A 9,114-nucleotide genomic window follows, 5' to 3' on the forward strand; every position below is an offset into this window, starting at 1 on the left:
CAAAGTGCATTATTTTTTTTAACATGCCTCAAAAAAGCAGCTTGGAATTTGGGACATGCTCTCCCTGAGATAATCCTGATACCCACTACAACTATGGGAAATACTATACTTTGACTTTCACAAAGTGCATTCTTTTTTTAATTTTTTTTAAACATGCCTCAAAACAACAGCTACAAAAGGTGGAGGCGGGGGTTGTTGAGGTGGGCGCGGTTGGGGGGGTCAGGGTTTTGTGGTAGCAGGGGTGTATATTGTAGCGTCCCGGAAGAGATAGTGCTGCAAGGGGTTCTGGGTATTTGTTCTGTTGTGTTTATGTTGTGTTACGGTGCGGATGTTCTCCCAAAATGTGTCTGTCATTCTTGTTTGGTGTGGGTTCACAGTGTGGCGCATATTTGTAACAGTGTTAAAGTTGTTTATACAGCCACCCTCAGTGTGACCTGTATGGCTGTTGACCAAGTATGAATGGCATTCACTTGTGTGTGTGTGAAAAGCCGTAGATATTATGTGATTGGGCCAGCACGCAAAGGAATTGCCTTTAAAGAATATTGGCGCTCGGTTCTTCTCCCTATGTCCGTGTACACAGCGGTGTTTTTAAAAAGTCATAAATTTTACTTTTTGAAACCGATACTGATAATTTTGAAACCGATACCGATAGTTTCCGATATTACATTTTAAAGCATTTATCGGCCGATAATATTGGCAGTCCGATATTATCGGACATCCCTACTTGTAATGTCTGCATTCACTGGAATGCTGACTGATAAATAAGCTTGACTCCTCCGATTAAAAAACACATCTGTGGTCCCCTCCAAGGTTTCTCATTTTATCCCATTGGGTTGAGTTTTTTCTTGCCCTGATGTGGGATCTAAACCGAGGATGTCGTTCTGGCTTGTGCAGCCCTTTGAGACACTCGTGATTTAGGGCTATATAAATAAACGTTGATTGATTGATTGATTCGATCTTCTGCTTCTCGGTAATGAGCCACCGGAAGTAAAGTAAGAAATGTCCGTCTCATATTGTAATTAGTGACAGAGCATGACGTGGCCAGGATACATTTGGGTTAAAATATTATATAAAGCGCCTTGTCATTCAATAATTTACATTTTAATGTGCTTCTTCACGCAAAATGCCACCACAGACTGATTGCGAAGCCCCACGCAGAATGCACGTTCTGCATTTAGGGCGGGGCGGCACCTGATTGATTGATTGATTGAGACTCTTATTAGTGGATTGCACAGTACAGTACATATTCCGTACAATTGACCACTAAATGGTAACACCCGAATAAGTTTTTCAACTTGTTTAAGTCGGGGTCCACGTTCATCAATTCTTGGTACAAATATATACTATCAGCATAATACAGTCATCACACAAGTTAATCATCAGAGTATATACAAACCCCGTTTCCATATGAGTTGGGAAATTGTGTTAGATGTAAATATAAAAGGAATACAATGATTTGCAAATCATTTTCAACCCATATTCAATTGAATGCACTACAAACACAAGATATTTGATGTTCAAACTCATAAACTTTATTTTTTTTTGCAAATAATCATTAACTTAGAATTTCATGGCTGCAACACGTGCCAAAGTAGTTGGGAAAGGGCATGTTCACCACTGTGTTATATGGCCTTTCCTGTCAACAACACTCAGTAAATGTTTGGGAACTGAGGAGACACATTTTTTAAGCTTTTCAGGTGGAATTCTTTCCCATTCTTGCTTGATGTACAGCTTAAGTTGTTCAACAGTCCGGGGGTCTCCGTTGTGGTATTTTAGGCTTCATAATGCGCCACACATTTTCAATGGGAGACAGGTCTGGACTAAAAGCAGGCCAGTCTAGTACCCGCACTCTTTTACTATGAAGCCACGTTGATGTAACACGTGGCTTGGCATTATCTTGCTGAAATAAGCAGGGGCGTCCATGATAACGTTGCTTGGATGGCAACATGTGTTGCACCAAAACCTGTATGTACCTTTCAGCATTAATGGGGCCTTCACAAATGTGTAAATTACCCATGCCTTGGGCACTAATAATCACCCATACCATCACAGAAACTGGCTTTTGAACTTTGCGCCTAGAACAATCCGGATTGTTCTTTTCTTCTTTGTTCCGGAGGACACAACGCCCACAGTTTCCAAAAACAATTTGAAATGTGGACTTGTCAGACCACAGAACACTTGTACACTTTGCATCAGTCCATCTTAGATGAGCTCGGGCCCAGCAAAGCCTGCGGCGTTTCTGGGTGTTGTTGATAAATGGCTTTTGCTTTGCATAGTAGAGTTTTAACTTGCACTTACAGATGTAGCGACCAACTGTAGTTACTGACAATGGTTTTCTGAAGTGTTCCTGAGCCCATGTGGTGATATCCTTTACACACTGATGTCGATGTTTGATGCAGTGCCGCCTGAGGGATCGAAGGGCCGTAAAATCATCGCTTACGTGCAGTGATTTCTCCAGATTCTCTGAACTTTTTGATGATATTACAGACCATAGATGGTGAGATCCCTAAATTCCTTGCAATAGCTGGTTGAGAAATGTTGTTCTTAAACTGTTCGACCATTCGCTCACGCATTTGTTGACAAAGTGGTGACCCTCGCCCCATCCTTGTTTGTGAATGACTGAGCATTTCATGGAAGCTGCTTTCATACCCAATCATGGCACCCACCTGTGGGATGTTCCAAATAAGTGTTGGATGAGTGTTTTTTGACACTTTTGCCAGCTTTTTTGAAACATGTTGCAGGCATCAAATTCCAAATGTGCTAATATTTGCAAAAAATAACAATGTTTTCCAGTTCGAACGTTAAGTATCTTGTCTTTGCAGTCTATTCAATTGAGTATAGGTTGAAAAGGATTTGCAAATCATTGTATTCTGTTTTTATTTACAATTTACACAATGGTTTTCACTGGTTTTGGGGTTTGTAAAATGTATTCTAATATTTTGTCGATCGAAATGTACATCACACCACCTATGCATAATCTTTTGCTAGTATTATTTTTAGCGGTCAAACCCCGGTAAGTGAGCAATGGCCAGATCAAAAAAAAGACAAACAATTCAGATGAAAATAGAATATTTAATGCTTCATGGACAGTTGCATTTGTTTTCACTGTTGATGAGGAGCAAAGACCTAAAAATCAAATGTTGAAAGACATTTCCAAAACAAACACATGCAGCATACCTTAGCTCAGTGTTTTTCAACCTTTTTTGAGCCAAGGCACATTTTTTGCGTTGAAAAAATGCGGAGGCACACCACCAGCAGAAATCATAAAAAAAAAACGAAACTCAGTTGACAGTAAAAAATCGTCGTAATTGTTGGATATGACTTTAAACCATAACCAAGCATGCATCACTATAGCTCTTGTCTCAAAGTAGGTGTACTGTCACCACCTGTCACATCATGCCGTGACTTATTTTGAGTTATTTGCTGTTTTCCTGTGTGTAGTGTTTTACTTCTTGTCTTGCGCCCCTATTTTGGTGGCTTTTTCTCTTTTTTTTGGTATTTTCCTGTAGCAGTTTCATGTCTTCCTTTGAGCGACATTTCCCGCGTCGACTTTGTTTTAGCAATCAAGAATAATTTCTGTTGTTTTTATCCTTCTTTTTGGGGACATTGTTGATTGTCTTCCCATGCTCGGATGTACATTGTGGACGGCGTCTCTGCTCCACAGTAAGTCTTTGCTGTCGTCCAGCATTCTGTTTTTGTTTACTTTGCAGCCAGTTCAGTTTTAGTTTCGTTTTGCATAGCCTTCCCTAAGCTTCAATGCCTTTTCTTAGGGGCACTCACCTTTTGTTTGTTTTTGGTTTAAGCATGAGACACCTTTTTACCTGCACACTGCCTCCCGCTGTTCCCGACATCTACAAAGCAATTAGCTACCTGCTGCCACCTACTGATATGGAAGAGTTTTACACGGTTACTCTGCCGAGCTCTAGACAGCACAGACACTCAACAACAACACATCATTTGCAGACTATAATTTATATTTTTAACCCAAATAGGTGAAATTAGATAATCTCTCACGGCACACCAGACTGTATCTCACGGCACACTAGTGTGCTGCGGCACAGTGGTCGAAAAACACTGCCTTAGCTTACCATGAATTGTTTAAAGTGGACCCCGACTTAAACAAGTTGAAAAACGTATTCAGGTGTTACCATTTAGTGGTCAATTGTACGGAATATGTACTGTACTGTGCAATCTACTAATAAAAGTTTCAATCAATCAAGCAATCAAAGCATTCGCAGAAAAATACCCACCTGGAAAAGACCAAAGAAGAGCAGTTTTGGAACTGCTGTGGAAAGGTGATCAGAACAAAAATAATTGGTAAGTCATTCACTGTCCAGTGTTTGATTTCATTAATTCTTTAGCATAAATGTAATGAAACTATGATTGGTGTTATTGTCATTTTAGGGATCAAACAGTGTTTGCAGCTCTAGGTGGGTTTTATTCGGTGGGAAATGGTCTCAAATGGCTCTTTGTATTCTAAAGGTTGCCGACACTGTCCTACACAAAGTACATTTACAGTCAGTCATCTTTTTGCCCCCTAAAATACCAAGAACATGACCTTGGTGTCCTCAATGGTAGTTATGGCCATGCATACTTACCAGATTTGACATTGTAGAATGTTAGTACAGAACGTGTTTAGGCCCCTCCGAAAGGGAAACACAGTATAACAATGGATGGATGGTGTATAGCAGTGGTTCTTAACCTGGGTTCGATCGAACCCTAGGGGTTCGGTGAGTCGGGCTCAGGGGTTCGGCGGAGGTCAAGACACACCCGACTCATTGTGTGAATAAAAACTTCTCCCTATCGACGTATTACGGATATGGCAACAGCAGAAGTCAGACTGATTTGCAGGTGTGTAATTTGTTGTGAGTTTATGCACTGTGTTGGTTTTGTTCTTTGAACAAGGTGATGTTCATGCACGGTTCATTTTGTGCACCAGTAAAAAAAACATGGTAACACTTTAGTATGGGGAACATATTCACCATTAATTAGTTGCTTATTAACATGCAAATTAGTAACATATTGGCTCTTAACTAGTCATTATTAAGTACTTATTAAAGCTTTATTCGGCATGGCCTTATTATAACCCTAATCCTGGCCCTAACCCTCTAACCCAGACCTGGGCAAATTAAGGGTGCGGCCCGTTGAGCTTTTCAATCTGGCCCGCCGGACATTCCCAAAAATTGTTTTCGATCTTTAATATGGAAAGTGTAGCTGCCATTATGATGTTTTCTAATGATTTTCTAATAGTTTTGAACTATACAAAGTATTTCAATGGTTGGAATCTGCGCTTTTGCATGATTTACCAGTTACTATGGTAAACTAATTAGTTACTATGGTCATCTAATTAGTTACTATGGTAATCTACGTCACAGCAGCTCAGATGAGGCACCAAGCAGTGTGGGCGGGAAGCGTTTCCACAGACACGGAAGGAGATTTTCACAACAAAGTTCTAAAGCTTATTGATATATAGAATAGAATAGAATAGAAAGTACTTTATTGATCCCTGGGGGAAATTCAGCAAATAACAGATACATCAGATTGTAGGTGGGTTTATTTTGTTCATATTTCACTGTTTTGTTGTGTTTCACTTGATTGTAAAATATGTCCATTAAAAGGGAGTGTGACGTTCATATTTTGTCAATATTCAGTGTTTTATCGTTCATAGAAAAATGTAGAATTCCATTACGTTTTTTAAGGTAGTCTGTCATAACGTTTTTAGCATTCAATCAAGACATTATTGTGAGGTTTTGTATTAGTGTTCCTAAAAATAGATATACCGGCCCCCAGACACATTTTTTTCTCTAAATGTGGCCCCCGAGTCAAAATAATTGCCCAGGCCTGCTCTAACCTCAACCCTAACCCTAACCAAATAACTCTAAATTAAGTCTTTGTTACTTAGAATATGTTCCCCATACTAAAGTGTTACCAAAAACATATAACTTTGTCTTGAATTTGAAAAAAAAATGTTTTCACTTAAGAAGGGTTCGATGAATGCGCATATGAAACTGGTGGGGTTCGGTACCTCCAACAATAGTAATACAGTTTTACCTTAAAATAAAAAAAATAAAAAGTATTGCCAACGGCGGTACAGCGTCCCCACCTGGATGTAGAGCAGGGGTGTCAAACCCATTGTAGATCGGGGGCCACATGGAGAAAAATCTACTCCCAAGTGGGCCGGACTGGTAAAATCACGACACGATAACTTAAAATCCTGCTCAGTGGCCTTGTGGCTAGAGTGTCCGCCCTGAGATCGGTAGGTCGTGAGTTGAAACCCCGGCCGAGTCATACCAAAGACTATAAAAACAGAACCCATTACCTCCCTGCTTGACACTCAGCATCAAGGTTTGGAATTGGGGGTTAAATCACCAAAAATGATTCCCGGGCGCAGCCACCGCTGCTGCTCACTGCTCCCCTCACCTCCCAGGGAGTGATCAAGGGTGATGGGTCAAATGCAGAGAATAATTTCGCCACACCTAGTGTGTGTGTGTGACTATCAGTGGTACTTTAACTTTAAATAAAGACAACTTCATATTGTTTTCTTTGTTTAAAAATAGAACAAGCACATTCTGAAAATATACAAATCATAATGTTGTTTTTTTATGCTTACAAGTTGCGGTTAATAGTATTCTATCTTTTTTTGTCGTTATTTATACTTTCTGAATACATTATGTGATAATGTTCATCGGTCAACTCATTGGTGTTAATTTTCAGTCTATCAAGATAGGCTCCAGCACCCCCCGCCACCCCAAAAGGGACAAGCAGTAGAAAATAGATGGATGGAAGATACAAAAAATTATATCAAAATCAAATTACAGTATAATATTCATGTAGTTTGCTCATTTTCCTCGACTGATGCACTAACATCATGTGGTTTATTTTGTACATATATAGCATCATCTACAAAGATACAAAGAATTGCTATTGCGACATCCAGTGGACACATTTAGAACAGCAGTTTCTTTCATTCAAAAATCTCAGATAATTTTTAAACTTAGCAAACTCTTCCCGCGGGCTGGACAAAACCTATTCGCAGGCCTGATCCGGCCTCGGGCCTTATGTTTGACACCCCTGATGTAGAGGTACATGAGACAATATAATACTGTGTGTGTGTGTGTGTGTGTGTGTGTGTGTGTGTGTATGGGCGGGTGTTTGCCTTGCTGCTATCGGTAAATAAAAGAGCACTAACTTCCTTATAATAAGTTTGCCACAATATGTCTGAGACTCATTTTGGTTTAATCCACTTCATGCATGCAAGTTGGGCGCTGGTGTTCCTTCCACCTGCAGAGGCAACAAAAATGAGTACTGAGAATAAATACGTGTTTTTTCGCCCCCGGGGCCAGTGTTTTTTAACCTTTTTGGAGCTGAGGCACATTTTTGTTCATTGAGAAATGCGGAGGCACACCACCTGCAGAAAACATTAAAAATGTCAACTCGGTGGTTGATATTGACAGTAAAAAGTCGTTGTTGCAATTGTTGGATATGAATTCAAACCATAACCAACCATGCATCACTATAGCTCTTGTCTCAGAGTAAGTGTCACGACCTGACTTATTTGACATTACCCCTATACTAGCGTCCCTTCACTGGCTCCCTGTGCGTTACCGGAATCAATTTTAAACTCCTACTATTTGTTTTTAAATGTCTGAACAACCTCGCTCCAACATATCTCTCCGACCTCCGTCAGCCTTACTGCTCCCCCCCGATCCCTAAGATCAGCCGATCAGCTGCTATTGACGGTCCCTGACACAAGGCTGAAGCTTAGAGGTGACAGAGCTTTCGCCGCTGCTGCTCCCAAGCTCTGGAACGACTTACCTTCGAGTGTTAGACAGGCCTCCTTTCTTCCTGTCTTTAAATCGCTCTTAAAAACATACTTTTATCCCATGGCTTTTAACACTGAGTGATCTCCATCCTGCTATGACGTCCCATAATGCACCTGCTGTGAACCTGTTTTTATGTTGTTTTTTTTGTTTTTTTATGGTGCTCTGTTTGTGTTGTGTTGTGTTTGCTTGGTTCTCTTGTTATCTTTTAACCTGCCCATTGTACAGCACTTTGGCTACCCCTGTGGTGAATTTTAAATGTGCTTTATAAAAAAAGTTGATTTGATTTGATTTATTTGGAGTTTTCCTGTGTGTAGTGTCTTGCGCTCATATCTTGGCGGCTTTTCCCGTTTTGTTGGTATTTTCCTGTCGCAGTTTCATGTCTTCCTTTGAGCGATATTCTCCGCACCTGCCTCGTTTTAGCAATCAAGACTATTTCAGTTGTGCGGACGCCATCCTTTGTGCGGAAATTGTTGATTGTCATGTCATGTACGGGATGCACTTTGTGGACGCCGTCTGCTCCACACGCTGTACCGTATTTTTCGGACTATAAGTCGCATTTTTTCTCATAGTTTGGCCAGGGGTGCGACTTATACTCAGGAGCGACTTATGTGTGAAAGTATTAACTCATTACCGTAAAATATCAAATAATATTATTCAGCTCATTCACGTAAGAGACTAGACGTATAAGATTTCATGGGATTTAGCGATTAGGAGTGACAGATTGTTTGGTAAATGTATAGCATGTTGTATATGTTATAGTTATTTGAATGACTCTTACCATAATATGTTACGTTAACATACCAGGCACGTTCTCAGTTGGTTATTTATGCGTCATATAACGTACACTTATTCAGCCTGTTGTTCACTATTCTTTATTTATTTTAAATTGCCTTTCAAATGTCTATTCTTGGTGTTGGGTTTTATCAAATAAATTTCCCCCAAAAATGAGACTTATACTCCAGTGCGACTTATATATGTTTTTTTCCTTCTTTATTATGCATTTACGGCCGGTGCGACTTATACTCCGGAGCGACTTATAGTCTGAAAAATACGGTAAGTCTTTGCTGTCGTCCAGCATTCTGTTTTTGCTTACTTTTTAGCCAGTTTAGTTTTAGTTTCGTTTTCCATAGCCATCCCTAAGCTTCAATGCCTTTTTTAAGGGGCACTTGCCTTTTGTTTTTTTTTGGTTTAAGCATTAAATAAGCAATTAGCTACCTGCTGCCACCTACTGATATGGAAGAGTATTACACGGTTACTCTGCCGTGCTCTAGACAGCACCGACACTCAACAA

The sequence above is a fragment of the Nerophis lumbriciformis genome, linkage group LG12, assembly GCF_033978685.3.
Source record: "Nerophis lumbriciformis linkage group LG12, RoL_Nlum_v2.1, whole genome shotgun sequence".
Classification (NCBI taxonomy): Eukaryota; Metazoa; Chordata; class Actinopteri; order Syngnathiformes; family Syngnathidae; genus Nerophis; species Nerophis lumbriciformis.